A 20,049-nucleotide genomic window follows, 5' to 3' on the forward strand; every position below is an offset into this window, starting at 1 on the left:
GAGGAAAAAGAAGTTTCGTCCCATTGACTTCAACAAGTACGTATATCATCTTTAATCATAATGACGTTGTATACATAAACACTTCCAGTTTGCTTATAGAAAAGTTTGGGTTATTTAGCCATATAACCATGTCATGTATGATTTTTATTTGTAAGAAAAGTTAAGTTATTTATTGTTACGATTTCTTTCACAGGTACACCATGTAGCCCTGACGATCATGTACCTCGGCCATGACTACACAGGATATGATGACACAGAGGAAGTGGAACACAGTAAGTGAACTGTTCCAGGCCCTTATAAAGTGCAAGCTTATTGAGTCCAAGTATGCACATCTTTCAGTTACCCAGACAAAAGTTTGACTTTCTGAAGTTTGATAATGTATCAATATTTTAGTGCTTGTTTTTGAGAGTACTCAATAACAATTGCCTTCAGCTTATACTCAAATGAAATTACCTTATAGTCTAACTAAGAATGTCAAAACAAAAAATTAACAGATTTAGGATATAAACTTTCTGTTCAATCCAAGGGAGAAAACCACATATAAATAAAAACAACTGATACAAAATTTGTTTTTCTTCAGAAAGAATTTGACCAAACGCAACAATATATTAAGTTATTGACAGAGGTTAACAGAGTTTCAAAAGTGGCAATCAAAATACATTTCTTGTACATTCCAGGTTGTCTCTCTTGATGTACGCGGCAACTTGCTGTCGGGGGTCGGGGTGAAGGTGAGAGAAGGGATGTCAGCGCATGAAAGACCTGGTAAGGAACTATATATACTGTACAGTACAGTCTGTTTTCCATACATACATACATCAACACAATGCCTCTAGAATTTTAGCCAGGTTATATAAAGGGCAGGGAATTGCAGAAAATAAATAGGGTGCTTAGGGTGTTAAGAACACATTGTATCGGGCTATAAAGAACTTAATTATTATTTGATGTTTACTACTTCTGGTAAAAACATGAATGCAAAATCTTCTGCTGTGTTTTGTTTGTAACGAAGTATATATTCAAAACCATTAATGTTTTAGCTGAATACCAAATTATTGATACAGTTGTTGCACACTATTTTGCCTTTTTAGCCGGATTTTTCATCGAAGAATTACGGGTTATAGAATGGCGAAAACCGGGCAGGCGGGTGTTAACAATTTTGCGTTTAAGTTTTCATTTTATGTAATAAAATCAAGAGTTTTTATCCAATGGTAATCAAACTTCATACAATGGTAGATCATAATGAGAGGAAGTGCAGTGTACAATAACCATAATCTATTTTTGCTTATTTTTGAGTTATTGCCCCTTATTCCTTTTTTGTCCGGAGTATAACTTGAAAAGTACTGGATGGAATTCATTGGAACTTCATACAATGGTAAAACACAGTGAGAGGAAGTGCAGTGTACAATAACCATAACTCTACTCTTGCTTATTACTGAGTTATTGGCCCTTGTTACTTTTTATCCCCCGCCTATGAAATAGGGAGGGGGATATTGAAATGGCATTGTCCGTCCGTCTTTCCTTCCGTCCGTCCGTTCGTCCGTCCGTCCGTCTGTCACCTGCGTTTTCTCAGTAACTAGACGGTAGAATTTCATGAAACTTAAAATAAATATGAACCACTATACTGGAATGATGCCCGTCCAAAAAAAAATTTGATTGGTCAATTGTCCTTGGAGTTATTGCCCTTGATTTTTTGAAAAATGCACATTCACAGCCATTTCTCAGTCACTAGCTGGCAGAATTTCATGAAACTTAAAATAAATATGAATTACTATACTGGGATGATGCCTGTTCATTTTTTATGGATTGGTCAATTGTACTTGGAGTTATTGCCCTTGATTTTTTGAAAAACTCATTTACAGCCATTTCTCAGTAACTAGTAGGTAGAAATTCTTGAAACTTGAAATAAATATGAACCAACATACTGCGATGATGCCTGTTTATTTATATTTTGGATTGAGTAATTTCTATATGAGTTATTTGCCCTTGATTTATTAAAATATCCATGTTTGCAACTGGGCAAAACATGTGCCGTTGTGAAGTCAACTGAATGAATATGGTATCAAATCATTTACATTTATTATAACACTGTCTGATATATAATTATCCATGCATTTTAGCGCCACTTTAAGAAGAGTACAGATATCTATTGTATTTGTGTCACTGTTGGTTTAAGTAGCAAAACCTAGTATTCACATTTTTCCTGTGTTATTTAAGTAGTAATAAATGACATCCCCTTAGTTTTGTAATATCGATTTTTAACCCATTCACTGCATACCTATGCTGTTGAAAATAGTACAGTATAAGATAAGACGCCACCTTTAAAAGCGGCGTCTTATCTTATACTGTACTATTTTGCAATGATTGATGTTTCCGAGTAAGCAGTTTCGGAAAAGACAGTTTTATTTAATCATCCCTCTGATTTATTTCGTTAAATTTTTTTATCATAAAGTAGTCCCGGTCGATATTTTATAATTTGGCTCGGAAAGGGATAAACTAATGTGCTTATCTTATTCTTTCTGAGATTTTTTTTTAACCTTCAAGCACAAACAAGCCATCAAGCACAAACAAGCCATCGTTGGCGGGGGATATCTTTTCACTGAAAATGCTTGTTTTATCCGGAGTATAACTTGAAAGGTATACAAGAACCATAACTCTATTTCAGCTGATAACAGAGTTACTGCCCTTTGTTACTTTTTTCTTGTCCGCAGCATAACTTAAAAACTATGGGATGGGATTTAATAAAACATCATACAGTGATAGATCATAATGAGAGGGAGTGCAGTGTACAGGAACCGCAATTCTATTTCAGCTTATTACATAGTTAGTGCCCTTTGTTACTTTTTCTTGTCCGGAGCATAACTTGAAAACTATTATATGGAATTTAATAAAACTTCATACAGTGATAGATCATAATAAGAGGGAGTGCAGTGTACAGGAACCGCAATTCTATTTCAGCTAATTACAGAGTTACTGCCCTTTGTTTTTGTTTTTTTGTCCTGAGCATAACTTGAAAACTATTGGATGGAATTTAATAAAACTTCATACAGTGATAGATCATAATGAGAGGAAGTGTAATGTACAGGAACCGCAATTCTTTTTCAGCCAATTACAGAGTTATTGCCCTTTGTTACCTTTTTCTTGTCCGGAGCATAATTTGAAAACTATTGGATGGAATTTAATAAAACTTCATACAGTGATAGATCATAATGAGAGGGAGTCCAGTGTACAGGAATTGCAATTCTATTTCAGCTAATTACAGAGTTACTGCCTTAGGAGAAAGAATTCCAAGGCCATAAAAATTCATTAATTTTGTCAAATCTTTATGAAACTTGCTCAGAATATTTGTCTGCTTGTTGTCTTAAACATTTGTGAATATGGGTCACCTCAGATCAAAAACTAGGTCACTAGGTCAAATCTTAGGAAATATTATCCTGATGTCATAATATTTTTTTTTAAAAATCATGAACCTTTTCATGAAACTTTTACATTTTTTTCTCCAGGATATCTTTGTCACATTTAAGTATAATAGATTTTCAAGAAACTTTTACATTTTTTTCTCCAGGATATCATAGTCACATTAAAGTATAATAGAATTTAAGCATAAATTACAGTTTTTTGCTGCAGGATATTGATTTTTTTTTCAGTTTTCATGACATTTGGTTACTTTACATACATACTCAGTATAAATATGGATCTTTTTGGTTAAAAATACTAGGTCACTAGCTCAAATCCTCGGTTTGCAAAATTGCATCGTCAAATAAAAATCCGGCTTTAATGCGGCGTTGCCGCATTGGCGTCTTGTTTAAGAGAATACGCCACATTTTATAATAGATTTTACAATCGATTATCGACAATACTTGATCATCATTTTATCCTGATCAACAACACTTATGGCTTTAAGTTATGAGTTGGATGAAATCCATGCTCCGTTGGTGGAAACTGTATTGTATTTCTTTATAAACTGTTTGCCAAAACCGTAGAAGTGTGGACTTGTTGCAGACTCTTGAATGTAAGACCTTTGACCTCCAATCTCTGGCTCATCACTGAAAATACTACCTGTATTCTGGTAGGTAAATATGAGGTCATATCATCTGCTTTACTCTGGCGCACTTTAAAAGCAGGGTTGCCCTTACGTGGGTTTCATTCTGCCTGTGCGCTAAGCCCCACTACCTTACAAGACTGATACCCTTACTTGGGTCAAAGACGATGGGGGCGTAAATAAACATCATACATTCCAATCTATAGAAGTTTTGCTATGTATACCAAGTTACACGAAAGTATTGTCACATAGCATTGGTGTCTTTGATGATGTGAAAAACTCTAACATTTTCCCTAAATCTGAAATTGTAACATATATTTAGATAACACATTCAAAACTGGCAAGGTCTGAGCAGTTGACATGTTTGAAGTACATTGATGAATGGGGAAAGAGGATTCCTACGGTATACCGTCAACCAATGGTATCATTTCAGGTTCAGCTGCAGGAGAAGAACGTACAAGTATTTCTTCCCTAAAGTAGACCTAAATATACTGGTAAGAAATAAACCTGGGGCAGTATTCATAAAACATCTCAAGTCATTTCTTAATTTGAGTCAATTTTCTAAAACGTTCATAGTCAAATTAAAAGAATTCAGTGTTCTTTTACATAAAAGTATGTAACTTGAATTAAAGCAATGAAAATAAAATATGTCAGATTGTATTAAGTTAATATATCATGATAAGTTTGATACTTCATTGAAGAAAATGAGGAGTAAGGAATTGACTTCAGATGCTTTATTAAGATCAGCCCTGGACATTATATATAGAATATATGCATATACCGTATAGTTTGTTGTGTCCTGACTGTATTTTTGTCATATTTTAAAATGACTTTGCACATGTGTTCGGAAGGTAAAGACGATGTGTTGAGTGTAAGACCCACATCCCTACCTCAAAGATAAAGCATGTCCGGTTAGCCATTGGTTAGTACACTCCCTTCTGACCTAGGCAATCTGGGTTGGTTTAACAGCATGTGAGTTTGATTTGTGGTTACCATGGTTACCAACCAAGTGGGTTTTCTCCAAGTACTCTCTTTTACCCCTCAACAAGACCACATACTCGCACAACCTTGTGCCAACAAAAGTGATTAATTTTATGTTGTAATAACTTGTAAGCTCTTGTTTAAGGCAAAAATGCTTAAAAGATTTTTTGGGTAGCAAACTCCAAAGGAAACTAAGAAGATGCACTTCTACTCCCAAATAAGATGTACCATACTTAATTTTAATTTACCAAAAAGGAAGAATATACATGTATAAAACAGCATATTTCTTATGAAGGATAGCATGTTTAATTTGAAAGAAAGGTGCAGAAAACACTGTATTTCTACCTTATGAAATGATAGTTGATCACTGTCAATCTGTAGGACTCACCAGTCATTTAATATTTGTGCGTTTTCATCTTTTAAATACACAGTTACAATCTTGTTACCAGTAATATATTTTCCACAAATGCATTATATAGTAAGCAGTTAAAGGTTTATTACTCAAAATTTGTTTGTTATATATGTTTATGTATTGATTTTAAATACGAATATGTTTATGTATTGAATTCAAATACGAGTGTGACTTTAAAAAATGTTTGATTTTCATGTAAATTTCCTGATTTTATGATTTTTTTGAATTCAACACAGCTCATGGAAGAAGCCGGCAAAAAATTGATTGGCGAATATGACTTCCGCAACTTCTGCAAGTTCAATGTTAAAGATGGCATTACAAACTATGTTCGAAAAATCATGGAGGTTGAAGTCAAGACTCTAGATGAGACCGATGACGGATTCACAATGTGCGAACTCACCATCGTCGGGAGGGCGTTCCTGTGGCATCAGATTCGCAGCATCTTTTCTGTGCTGTTCCTTGTTGGCAAAGGGAAAGAATCGGTTGAAGTATGTATTTGGTTTTTGTCTAGTTATCTCCCTTACATTGTGTTTAGTTAATAGAAAACGTCTTAAAATTTGCTAATTGATGCAAGCACACAAAGTAAGGTCAATTCAAGTAATTATGTCACCCCCTTTCATGGGGAGACATATTGTTTTGGCCCTGTCCGTCGGTCAGTCCGTCAGTCAGTCTTCGTTTCTGCTCAATAATGATGGAACGCTTAGACCAAGGAATTTGGTATGCTAGTAGTTGGTCATGACTAGTATTGATTTTTGGTTCACTAGGTCAAATGTCAAGGTCACCATGACCTTGAGGTGAAGAATTGGTTTCCGCTCAAATACTTAAGACCCTTTGGGTCCAGGAACTTCATACTTGGAATGCTAGTTGTTCATGACTAGAAGATGACCCCTATTGATTTTGAGATCAAAAGGTCAAAGGTCAAGGTTACCTTCAGGTAAAAAACAATATGTTGGCAATGACCTTAAGTTAAAAATGGTTTCTGCTCAATAACTTTAAAACGCTTTTCCCCAGAAACTTAATACTTGCTATACTAGTTAGTCATGACTAGTATGTGACTTCTATTGATTTTGAGATTAGTAGGTCAAAGGTCAAGGTTGCCATGACCTTGAGGTGAAGTAACATTTACCGCTTAGTAACAGAAGAACACTTGCACCCAAGAACTTAATACTTGGTATACAAGTTGGTCATGTAGATGATCCCTAATGATTTTGTAATCAGTAGGTCAAAGGTCAAGGTCACGATAACCTTGAGCAGAAAAATGGTTTCCGATCAAAAATTGAGCGCCCAGAAATTTAATACAATGCAAACTTTGTTTACATTTTCCAAGATTAATCAACAACACTTTTTTCTCTTCACTATTCAATACAGGTGAATAAACCAAACTTCACTGTTAGTTTGTCTCCAGTCCAAAATTACTAATTTCACGTCCATCATTTATTTTTTCTCAGCTATGACCACACAATAGGGGAGACAAGGACAAAAGAGCAATCTCTAGTTTTAATAATTGCAATTCAATACAAGTAATTCTCCTCATAGTTTATACTTTTTTAAATGAAGGAAACAAGGTAGAAATAATTACAAATCAATGGATGCAACAAGTTTGCCATATAGCATTTACCATCGAAAAGTTTAAGTGTATTAAACCGTTTTTGCTTTAAATAATGGAATTCTCACAAAATGTTTTATACTTGTTGCAATTGAGACACTAATTTTGACTTCAAAATAATTTCGAAAAAGTAATTTCGGATTTTTGATGTAAATTTTTATCAAACAAAGAAAAAACTAAAATCGAAACCGAAAAATAAATTGGAAATATTGGTATTTTTTATAAATGATGTTTAGATTAATGGTGATTAAATGTTATCAGATTTATACAATAGCAATCCATGTACTTATTTTCCAGGTTGTTGATGAACTTCTGAACATTGAGAAAAATCCGCGCCTTTGTGCTTGTATGACGCTGACTTTGGAGGAGAATTTGAGTGGATTTACGAAGCTGGTAAGTTATTATAACACAGATCTTATTTCACCTAATTAGTAACTTATACGGTTTATAGAATGTTTTGCAGGATACAGGATTCTCATTTTGACATTTTTTGCATGCCCACATTTAAATGAAAAAAGGTTAAGGTATTGTCATGGTCTGGGTGTTGTTGTTGGCATTCTCAGAGTATGATATCTGTTGACTTGGCAAAAACCAAATATACTGTTCAAGAAATCATTCAAAGGAAACTTGGTACACATGTTGCCAGAGTCAAAACGCTTGTGAGTTACACTTTAACAAGGCCCATAACTCTGGCTTGAGGAGTACAATCGTTTTTTGACATACTTTAATTGCAGTTTTGTTCTTGTACAATAACCTCGTAATTCTTAACTGTGATTATGTTATGTGTATGTTTGGTTATTTAGTGTTATTGCTTTTGGCGATATTTATTACCGATAACAACTAAACACTTTTGGATGTATAAATGATCTCAAAGGAGAAAATTGGCGGTAATTAACCAAACGCAAATAACGAGGGGAATAAACAGCGGGCTGTTTGAATCAATGATTGATTATGACGAAATATAATTGTCACCGATTTCAGACCAAACCAATCAATGTTTAATTATAATGGATCATCAGAACATCACTACTTATGAGTCAAGCATTCTTAGTACTATATGAAAAATAAAAAGTCTGTGAGTCCCAAAGCAGAGGTAAAAGTCCAATAAAGGATTTTAGTCAAAATGCATAAAATCTTATATCTGTATATAAAAGTCGAGAATGGAGACAAATGATTTTTAGCTCTACTGGCATAAGGCCAGAAGAGCTTATGCGATGGTAATGTGTACGTAGTATGTCAGTCCGTCCGTACGTGCGTCTGTAAACAATTTCTTGTTAATGCGATACAATCTTCAGTTTTGATTGTATCTGGATGAAAATTGTGCAGTATTTAGATAATAATAAGAGCTCGGTTCCTTTCGAAAACCAGCCATATCCGCTCATGTATGCCTATATTATGGGCCTTGAAAGTTTTAAAGAAATGCTACTTTTAGTTAAACTATTTTTAGCCAGGTCTGCATGAGTGATTTCTATTTTTAGCAAAGTTTAAATGTTCTGTACTGGTTCACAGGTTTGGTATACTTGAATTTAGAATGTTTGAAAATCTTTTTGTCGGAACCAGCTTTGCAAACACTTGCGTTTTTTATTAAGGCATCACAAGGCTCAAAATATGCCCCTGGGGCCAAAGCTGGTCCCACCCCTTTTGACCTTTTTTTATTCTTAAAGCTTCAGCAATGATATTCAGACCATGTCTACAGTTTTGCAAATTAGCATCAATGTTGTCCTCTGATGCCCTTGACTTTGACCTTTTGACCAACTTTTTTTAATTTTAGAACTACAGAAATTTTTACCATGAGTACAGTTTAGAAAGCATTTTTTTTTGTCAGATGACCTTTACTTGGCACATATTAAAATAGTTCATGCAACTAATCTGCTTACAATACTTTCTGGGCTCAGATGTTGAACGTGCAACGTTTTCAGGTAACCCAAACACAAAACGTGAACTATATGTCTGTTGCCTTTTACCCATACATAGATGCTCTGAATTAAAAAGACCACAAAAGCAATGCCAGTAGAGAGCATAGGCCCTTATGGGCCTCTTGTTTTTATTTCCTCAACTTTACATTCATTTTAAATATTGGCTTATTTTCAATATACTCAAGTTTTTATCAAAATAACAAAATATGACTAAGATATTTTCAATTTACGACCTAAATTGACTTAGATTTTTATTGGACGGGTTCCAGGACTGCGAAAACCAAGTTAATGGAAACATCTTGTGGCATATTTATTTTTATATTTCAAGTTGTTTAAGTTAAGTTGCAGTCGATAATTGGATGCAAACAAATCAAGCAAGCATTTGCAATGGTCAATTTAAAGAAATGAGATAGCACAATAGCCCTGTTGTTGGTTCTTGAAAACAGATTGTTCAGATTGTTGTGAAAGTAAACAATGTGACTGTTGTTAACTTGTAGACATAAACAGTTGATGATATCCTCATATGTATTTGAATAAGACAGATACTGTTAAAACAGCATTTGTAACAAATACTGCAGATCACAAGTGAATTCATTAATCTTCTAGAGAAGTTAAGACTTAAAAGTTAACACTTCTGTAATTATTACTTGCTTACTTTAACAAATTTCTAAACAATTGACCCAGTATTTTCAAAACAGTTTTAAGACTTTCCCCATTCATGTTTCAGAATGCCATGAAGACAACCTCACCTCCCTCCAGCAGCTTTGGGCTGAGCATTCCATCAAGTAAACAAGGAGTTTGAGTTGCCTTATTAGAATTTGTTTTTCAATGGCGTTTGTGCTGGTTCTAAAGCATGTAATGTGGTGTTTAAATGATTGACAGCGGTCAATTGATTTATTTTTAACTTTATTTATTTTAATCTTTATGTTTTACAACAGTGAAGAAAGTAATGTTAAATTAAGCTTAGTCACACAGTCACACTCATGTCATGTTGCGCGAGAGTGTGGTCTTATGTTGTGGGGGAAATAGGAGAACTCAGAGAAAATTTACTTATCCATCTTGCTGACAACCCTGGGTGATCAAACTTTTATTGATAACATCTCTTCTTATTTTTTTCACAGAGCGACAATGGTGAAGAGCATGCTGAATGACCTCGAGAAAGCTAAAGTGGAAACAGGTACGGAGGCGTTCTGGTTAGGCCTAAAAAAAATTGTTTGGTTAGGGTTACATCCTTTTCAAAAATAGGTAGGGTAGGTAGGCTTTTTTATTTTTATTTTTTATTAGGCTTTATATTAGAATGTCATTTTAATCGTTGGAAAATGGTGTTAAAGTTATCTTCTGTATAAGCATTTAAGGTTTTCAACTATAAAGTGAAAAGCAGGAAGGGAGGAAGGGTCGGGTAACCCGAACCAAATGTATTTTTTTTAGGCCTTATATTTATTTTCACACAACTTTTTGAATAGCTTAAAGCTCATGTGAGTTACTGATGTTAATCACTTTCAAGTCAATTGCCTATGCAGAAACTACTACTGTGGCCTTTCTATGAGGCCAAGAGAATGTTCCCCTAGTTTTTAAACCTGAGACCTGTTCAAGTTCACAGCTGGGATACGGGCGGACACTTTCACATTTTTTTAAGTTTGTCTGTCGTTCAGCCACAATTGTAGCGGTATTTGAGTGCATTAATGTTAATGTTGTCATCACAGTTTGTCAGCAATTGCAAAACCCTATGATTTAGAAATCATTCAGAATATTGACATTACACTTGGTTAGTATTTGACAAATGCTGTTCCAAAAGTGCGCATTATTTTTGATAAACCAATATATTGCTTCATACAACAGAAATGGTATGAATCAATATGTATCCATATGTTAGGGCACTCATTTCAATATCTTTTGCAGAATATGACATAATGGCTTCCCATTTGAATGCATTGGAATAGTGCCTTAATAGATCTAATAAAGATAGGTCAAATAATCATTTTATGCATACATGTACGACCATAGTTACACATGGTCACAGTAAAGCTTTTTATCAACTATGGTGAGTGGTGACCATTCCAGCCAGGGTTTTGAAGTTCCGGATTTATGTCATGTTTTCAGACTGTGACATTGCGCCCTGGTGTGATCTGAGTCCCCCTTTAGTGATGCAGTCTGAATGGCTCGTAGAAGACAGGAATCCTAAGGCGCTGATGGAGAGACAGGGAGGCTGTAAGTAGTCCGTACAACAGGGTTGATCAAGTTTAGGAGTAAACCTGAAATCGGGATAGAGAGCTTTAAATTTCAGACTATTGTGCAGTTGCAAAGTATTGTGTTTATGCTTGACACTTTGCACTGAAGATGGTACAGAGTACCTTGAAGATGGTAAGGATGGTGCTGGAAACAACTTAAATAGGGGTCGAAGTCCCTTTATCTCTGCTTTGGGGCGGAATCCTCGTACCTCGTAAATAAACGTTCACCACTGATTTCATCCCTGGCTTAGAACTTCATGCTGTATGCTTCTGAAGAACTTGTCTTCAGTTCCAGTAAATCAAATCTTGGGCGGTACAATAGTACATTTTGCAATCGTATAATACACCAGTACATGATCAGTTGTGTTGGGAAATGGTAAAAAAATAAACGTTTACGACTAATTTCATCCTTGGCTTAGAACTTCATGCTTTATGCTTCTGAAGAACTTGTATTCAGTTACAGTTAATCATATCTTGGCCGGTACAATAGTACTTTTGCAATTGTATAATACACCAGTATGTGTTCCGTCTGCAAAATAATTAGTGTTGGTATTCAGTTCTAGTTTGAATATCGATAAAAGTAACTGATTATCGATAGTACAATAGGTTCTTGACAAGACCTTAATTGTAGTATTATTATTGTGCCCTTAACCATCCGTATGGTAAATGTATGTGTGAAGTTGCCTAGTGTTCTTGTGGCTTTCGGCCATATTAATAACAAAAACAACTGAACACTTTCGAATGTATAACTGAAATCAAAGGAGAAAATTGGGAGACATTTTCCAAACGCAAAAAATGAGAGGAAAGAAAAAGCAACTCGCTGCTTGCTGAATATATGATCGATTCTGACCAAATACAATTCATTGTCACCAATTTCAAGCTCAACCAATCAATTTATGATTATAATTTTTGATTATAATTGATCATCGGAACATCGCTGAAAATAATCAGTAGTTGGAGACTGCAATAAGTATATAGAGGTCACTTTGGCTGTCTGTTAACCTTCTCTGTCTGTACGTTAATATAATTTTAAGACTTAAACTACTTCCGAATCTACAGTTTTTCATGGAACGACTTCACAATTGGTAGAAACCACACCCATGATGAAAAGTAGTTCCTGGCAAAGTTTTATTGACTTTGATAAAGTTCCATTAATCATCATATATCACAAACTATCGATTGTAAAACGATTGATGTTTATAAATCACAAACTTGAAGAATATTCATTTGCCCAGACTTGTATTTGTATTCAGATGACCTACCATTGCAGGAGTCCTAATGACTTAAAGGCGCACAATATAGGCTGATGCCAAAAGTATTTATTGTTAGTTTTAAAGCATTTTCATGTCTAACTCATTTGACTCAAATGATAAAAAAGCATATAACAGATAAAAACTACTAACCTTAAAAATTGGGTTTGTGGAAATAATACCGATGTGGCCACAATTTCCAGAGTTAAAAAATGCAAAAATATTGCTATTTCTTTATCTCTCTACATAAATGATATGCTATTGTTTTTGGTTTTGATCATTAAATCAAATTCATGAGATAAACATGATTTTTTTTATTTTTGAATCAGCCTGTATTGTGCGCCTTTAAGCCTTTCAAGAGCCCATATTATTATAACAAACACATTTGATAAAATGTATACATGGTAACTTACAGAAGCTTCTCTATTTGTTTGTTTGTTTGTGAATGATGTAGAGATGTGTTTTGTGTTGACATGTGTATAATCAGGTGCATCAAATGATGCCAATTTTTTATTACAGTGACCCTTGACGAGATGATAGCATCACACGAGTCGAGAAAACAGCGATGAAGAGAAAATGCTGAAATTGAAGCGCAGGACGAGAGCAGTGAAGAGGAGATGACGTCACGGAAACGTCAACGGCTTGAAATTGATAAGCCTAGCCACATAGATGATAAGCCATTTGGAACATTAGATAAACCCAAGTCCGGAGAGAATAAGGATCCTCACATAATTTATGGAAAAAACAATAAAGAAGATGATGACACTGTAAGGGACATTGATGGAGAAATTGCTGATATGAAGGCTGATAAAGATATTTGCGGTTCTAAAACCTCTCTTAAAGATAATGGGGAGGAAAACTTGGAGACATCAGAGAATGGTATGAAAGGAGGAGAGAAAGTGTGAAGAAGTACACAAGAAGAGATTGGAGGAAGCTCAGTTATAAGTCAAACTGGGGAATGAGTCATTTCCTTTGATAATTGTCATGAGAAATTCTCAGTCCAATGATAAATTTGAAAAATAAGACGTTAATCAGGATTTTGTTGTAGAATACATTGAAATTTATTTGCAAGGATTAATGCTATTGAGAATTTTGAAACATGGATATAATTAAATCGTGTTGAAATACAAACTGATTGAGAAAAGTTATTTCATTTTTAAATTTACAGTACATCAGGTAACGATACTGACCAATTTGACAGAGAACATCTCACGACAAACACAGAGGTTAATAATGACACATGTTACTCGATGACTTATACTGCAATAAGACATGGACTCAAGTTGCTCAAGGTAAAGGAAAGGCAAAGTGTTAGAGAAGAACCTGGATGAAGACTTTTACCAGTTGTATGGTAGAATGGTGATATTTGGTGATCATTACTCCAATGTCAAGGCAAGTTGTTGGAATTAGAGAGGAGAGCGTAGTGGAGAAGGTCAAGGTTGATGGTGTTAATGACACTGAGGTCAATGTATAGAGAAAGGGGCATTGAAAAGGTCATGGCCTTAGATGAAAAACAAGGTCAATGTTGTTCATCACTCTAAGGTCAAGGTATGTTATTCCAGTCAGAGTGGAGAGAAGGTCATGGCTTCAAAGAAAAAAACAACAAGATCAAGGGTTTTCATTATGCTTAAGGTCAAGGCCAGAATTTCATGTTAGAGAGGAGAGAATAGTTGAAAAGGTCAAGGCTGTGGAAAAAAGAAACCAAACAAACAAGGATTTTATCAGTGGAGTTGTATATAATGGGTGCTATATGTTTGAGGTTCACTACCCCATGTGTGTACGGTCAAGGCCAGTAGTTTGCATTTAACCATGTGAGCCACTGCAGTTGGACCAAAATCATATGAATTGAACTGATATTCATCATTAATCTGTCACATTGAATTGAGTTAAGCATGTTTACCTTGTTTTCTTGTACTCTAGATATATGGAGTTATTGAGCATATGTCAGGCTTTTTTGTGTTAGTGGTAATTTTGACCACAATTTTGGTTAAGTGCTTTCTGTGTGTATTGGTTTCTGTTGATTGCCTTATTTTAGAGAGGCACTTTTTTCAGATTTGTTAGTTCTGGTCAATCCTACAAGGCCATTATTTAAATTTTCGAAAGCACTGATAAATTGATTAATTCGCTAGGTTTTATATTTGTGGTCTGCTGTTGCATGAAAACTAAACCCTCCCAAAATGCAACATCATTGAGGGTTGCTTGCAGAAAAAGAAATAAATCCGTTTGGTCTGCTGGAACTTACAACAGCCTTGCTGGATGTCTTCAATATGTTTTGTTTTTATCATGATCGTGAACTTTATAAAAAAAATGGACCATTGTTTACATTGCATACTTCCATTGTTGTTAAAAAATCATTAGAATATATGAATATTTATATTTATACTCCTGCAGACAAAGTTTGAAGTCTGCATAGGGTTGGTCTGTTGGGCGGATAGTCAGTTGGCTAAATGCTGTATAGCGATATTCTCAGAGACAGTTTAAGAGATAATACTCTGATACTATGTACACATTCCCACCTTGATGGGTAATATTGCCTGAAGTATTTTTATTGACCTGTGGCCACCACGTCTTACACGTACAGTAACATGCACTAGAGTAGGATTTTTACACTTTTGGCTACTTGAATATTGAGGTTTGTGGAGCGAACATCTCCCCGAGTTTTAGAGGTATTTCTCTGGCCCAAATTTCTGGAAACTTCATAAGTCCCTTTAAACAGGATTAAGCTAAGCTGACTATTTGTTGTTTTTCAATAATTTGCGAAATATTTTCTTGTTAAAAGTTTTTTTTATACTTTAGACAGGAATTATCTTTATGATAGCATGGACCAGTAATAGGTACGTGATGATAATATTAATGTTCAAAACATAAACTTATGTGCCACCCCTGTCAAAGATATAGACCTATACCATGTTTGAGAGTTACATTAACTCCCATATTGGAATGGTAACAGTAGGCGGGGCTAAACAGTTCAGTATCTAATATATGGATCAATAACAATGATATTCACTTATATAGTATCTTATTTATTGAATGTTGCCTTGACAACATGGTACCCACTTACCTCGTAGTTTGAGTATTATTTTAATAGTAATACACAGGTGTGGATGCCAGAACTATAACTTAATACAGTTTTACATAACATAGGAACCTTTTACACGTGTATACAGGCTGAACATAACTGGCATGTAAAACAAAAGTGTGAAGTTCATTTATCTCTGTTTAATTACAGAGTGATGTTGTTATTTAGATATCGTTATATAGTGTGTTGTGAGAGTCATGTATGATGTCTGTTTTATCTGAGTCCTTACTCCGATCCTTTCTATGAAAATGTGTTCTATCTTGGTATATAGAGAATTTTACTATCAAGATATTTTTGAAATAGTCATTTTTCCAAGTGCTATTCTGTATATCTTGTTGAGAGAATTTTATCTCAAGATATTTCTTTCAAAATAGTATTTTTTTCAAGAGTACCTGCACTTCAGTTTAAGCTTTATTAAGGAGTCTAATACCGTTGATGCACGTTCTTTTGTCATAAAATAATTGATAAAGTATGTAAATGGAAGAAAACAAGTAAAATAAATTACATTCTTAAGCTTTCACTGTGTAGAAAAATGGACGAATGCAAATCAAGTTTTGTTTGAATTACTTATCAACGGTTTAGTTTTTAATTTTTAAATGTTTTTTTTTTAGTTCATAATATGACAGATGAAAAGTATGCAGTAACGCTCCCAGGAACAGGGTTAAGATTATTACCTGCATAACATAGATCGTATTAACATACATGGAATAAATTGTTTCTGTTTCAGTTTTTTACTACATACTTGACAAAGTATTTAGATTTTACCCACTTTTTATCACTGTTTTTCGCTCGTGTATTTATCTATCCTAGTATATTATGTACAGTAAACACGGTAAAGGAGTGAAGCTGTACATTATACTACAAGTAGTATAAAACTAGGTGGAGCAATCTTAGTAAAATAAAGATTTGGCTCCTTTTGCTGGGGAGCAATCTTAGCTTTTTGCTATCGTATATGGTCTATGGGAAATAACTCGTACAATGGAGTACATAGGTGTATACAAGAGTGATGTACCTGTGAACTATGGGTTCTCGGTTTAGTGTGTCATATGAAGATGGGGGAGGGGCGTACTTTTGTCGAGAGCCGTTACGGGTGATATGATATGGTTTAGTCATTGTTTTTTTATAAATGAAACGGTTGTTTATGTTTTGGCTTCATTGATGCCGAGTTTGATCTACCGTCAGTACTACGCGGTGTCAGTATAAACACAATATTTGGTGTATGGGAAATAACTTTTACATACGAGTACATGTGTCTTGTTTTCAGAGCATTATTTTTCACTTTACTTACCCATAAGAAGAGAAACATTATATAAGCTTTCAGTTTTTTAATTTTGTTTTTAATGAAATGCTTAGCTATACCTATTAATATGTGTGCATTATTGTGTTTTGTATATGTGCTTACATATGTTTTAAAAGGTTTGTATTTACTTAATAAATACAGCTCAAACTAAACTTGTTTTGGTTATACAAGTGCGTGTTAGACATGACATACTTTTAAAAGTATATTCGACCTACTATTAAAATAATTTAAATATTATGTGATATTTCACACGTTTTCGGAAATGACTTGTATTATAAAATTAATCTTTGAAATAGCGATACTGACATTCATAATAATTGTGGGTCATGTATCATTACTAATCTGAGTTCCAAATCAGAAATATATGTAAATTATATTACTGTTTATGAAAAGCGTTATTTTATCATTAAATAAAATTGTATAAGTTAAACATTATATGGTATAATTTAAACATTACATTACCATGAGAATTAAACATCTTCGTTAGATATGAAAGTATTACATTTTAACATACCATCATTTTGAAAAGTCACTATGATAACCCGTTTTTAATTGAAAAATAAAATTGTGTTATGGTTACTGGATGTTTCCCATTTATGATTTTTAACCTATATATTTTCATCAGTCTACATTTAACCTTTGTTAAGTGAGGATGGCTAACCAACATTTTAGCATTGTGTTAGCACAACTTTTAAAGTGCCAGGTGGAAAACAGCGTGCTTTGCCACAAGGTGTGTTTTTTGTTTTTTTACGATTTATCAACTTATTTATTATATTAGAATTAAAATATCGTTCATGTTATTTTTTCATTTTTTTATTTATTTTTTTAGGAAAGACAATTACTCAGTAAGCTAGTTCTAGTATACTTAATATGACGATATTAAATTTGTGGGAATTTTGACATGTTTATCTTTTTTTTACCCGATCTGGTATTTGGTGGTTTGCCTCTTTAAGTTGTAAGCTTTTTATTGTAACTTTTTCAGAATGCTGCCTTAGAAAGATAGATTGGTTCTTTAAAAGAACAAAATGCTGTTTTACAACAGCAAGGAACAATAATTGAACAAGTAAGTTGAATTTGCTGTTATTGAACCGACTTTGTGATTATAATTTGCTTTACTGAATTATTTAACAATTTCAAGTTATTTTTATTTTACTTCATGTGTGACATTTGAAAACCCAATTTGTTATGTCAAGACAGAATTAAGCCACAATGCATTCAAATACACACACATTGATCAATTTAAATTTACAAGTAGGAAATTGTTTCACAAACCACAACCAGATTCTTAATGTTTATTGCTCTTGTTTTTCAGTTAGAAACCAAGAGATCTCAATTATTGGGGATCCAACAATATATGGAAACTCAAAGGGAAAAGGAGAGGTGGGTTTTTTAAATATTTTTATTAAGGATGATGCCTTTAGGAAATATAACATCTTTTTAAATACAACAACTTAAATCAAACTTAAAAACAGTCAACAAACATTAACATGACAATAAACTTTTGTTTTAAAAAATACCCTTTTATACCAAATAATACTGTTATTGATAGAACATTGACAAAAATGGATGTGATTGATTTTAGAATTAATGAAAAAATATTAACATTGGTAAAGGATGTAAAATGAACACGACAATGCTATGAGGTAAAATGTTGACATGCAAAAAATATATGATGGGATATATGGGGTAGAATATATACGACATACAAAATATATGAGGTAGTATATGAGATTATATTAAAAACAGAATAGATATGAAACCGCATAAAATAAGGTTATCAAAAGTAAAAATACCTATGATAATTATTTTTACATCCACAAATATAAAATACATGAAATGTGATTCTATTGCACTATCCAGAAGAACAAAACCCGAAATGTCTATCCGGTATGTAACATCATGTTATATTGAAAATAGAAGTTCAAAATTAGTTTTCAGTTAAAAAAAAATAAAAAATAAAAAATGGATCATACATGAATACAAGATTAAATCAAGAGCAAGTTGGAACTAACACTGTAACTATGCATATGTATAACAACAGAAATAACACTAATGAAAAAAAACTATCAATAGGAACAAAATAATACAACAAATAATTTTAGTTTTTAAACCTAAATAAACGATCACGGAAGGTAACTGACTAGAGAAGCAGTCAATAGTTACATTGGCGTTTGATTTGAATTGACAATTTTCTGAGTGATATCCCTTTTCGAGCAGAGAAAATCTGTGACACCGCGTAAGACAACTAACTTGAATTGAGCTTATTATCGGTTTATTTTTGATAAATAAACATGTTGCGTGTATTAATGTAATATTGTACTTAAGTTTTACGAAATAACTTTTTACATTTAATAAATGTATCAGAAAATTTACTGTCTGTTTCTGTGATTTTCAATTAATCTTAATATGCAAATCACTTTGCAGTTTTAGCTCTTGTCCTTTTACTTATAGGTTCTTGTTCTTTTTCAGAGTCTTCTTCCACCCTATCAATGCGTATGTACCTCAAATACAACAGGAGACAGGAGGGATTGACGAGGATTTAGGAGGTAGGGAGGTGTGACGAGGAGGCTATAATGAGTTTCTAGTAGTGTTTTCCAAGCATTTGAGAAACGTGAGGGTTGCATTGTACGCATTCCTTTAACAAATATACTTGTGTCGAATTAAAGTCAGTGTACGGCGAAATACCGTTGACAGATCTGCAATTATAATGGAACCAAACGAGAACGAAATTCGTCTATATTCGTGCCTCAAATGTAGGTACTTTTTCTTTTCCTGGAGGAATCTGTTGCACCATTTACGAGTATGGCATACCTGCGCGTATTATTCCTACACATGTATATGCTGCGAGCAAACGTTTCAGAATCGGAAAACATTTTTGTTGCATTTGAAGAAAAGACTTGGTACAAACCCGCGCGGTTAATGATGCTACTATAAAATCAAGTGTCATGAAGTTTTCAACCTCAGTGAGTGTTTGGATGACAAGTAGTCAAGTCGTACATTATTGGTAAAAAATGGATCTATTGGATACACGAAAATATAAGATGAGGAGTAAATTAAAAAGCAGTGCCTCTCGAAACAGACATGAGCCTCTCTCCAAAATGTATATACGGATGGTTCTCCCGGCTGAACAGACGACAGCTATCGCCAAAAGCATACTTGACCGTCAGTCGAAACCTAAAGGGACTTGGATTGACTTGGAATTACAAAGAATGAAAGAAGCCAGCAACAAACGAAAGGGCAA

General features: G+C 33.8%; 2 long non-coding RNA genes across 2 annotated transcripts; both read left to right on the forward strand.

Annotated features, from left to right (window-relative positions):
- Positions 1-679: 679 nt before the first annotated feature.
- On the forward strand, positions 680-5,855 carry LOC128211231 (uncharacterized). Its single transcript, XR_008257245.1, has 3 exons — positions 680-762; positions 4,470-4,530; positions 5,666-5,855. It is a non-coding gene; the product is annotated as an uncharacterized LOC128211231 (long non-coding RNA).
- Positions 5,856-7,371: 1,516 nt separating this feature from the next.
- Positions 7,372-11,151, forward strand: LOC128211225 (uncharacterized). The gene is made up of 4 exons (XR_008257241.1): positions 7,372-7,428; positions 9,679-9,736; positions 10,073-10,128; positions 11,052-11,151. It is a non-coding gene; the product is annotated as an uncharacterized LOC128211225 (long non-coding RNA).
- Positions 11,152-20,049: the final 8,898 nt, after the last annotated feature.

The sequence above is a fragment of the Mya arenaria genome, chromosome 2, assembly GCF_026914265.1.
Source record: "Mya arenaria isolate MELC-2E11 chromosome 2, ASM2691426v1".
NCBI classification, from domain to species: Eukaryota; Metazoa; Mollusca; class Bivalvia; order Myida; family Myidae; genus Mya; species Mya arenaria.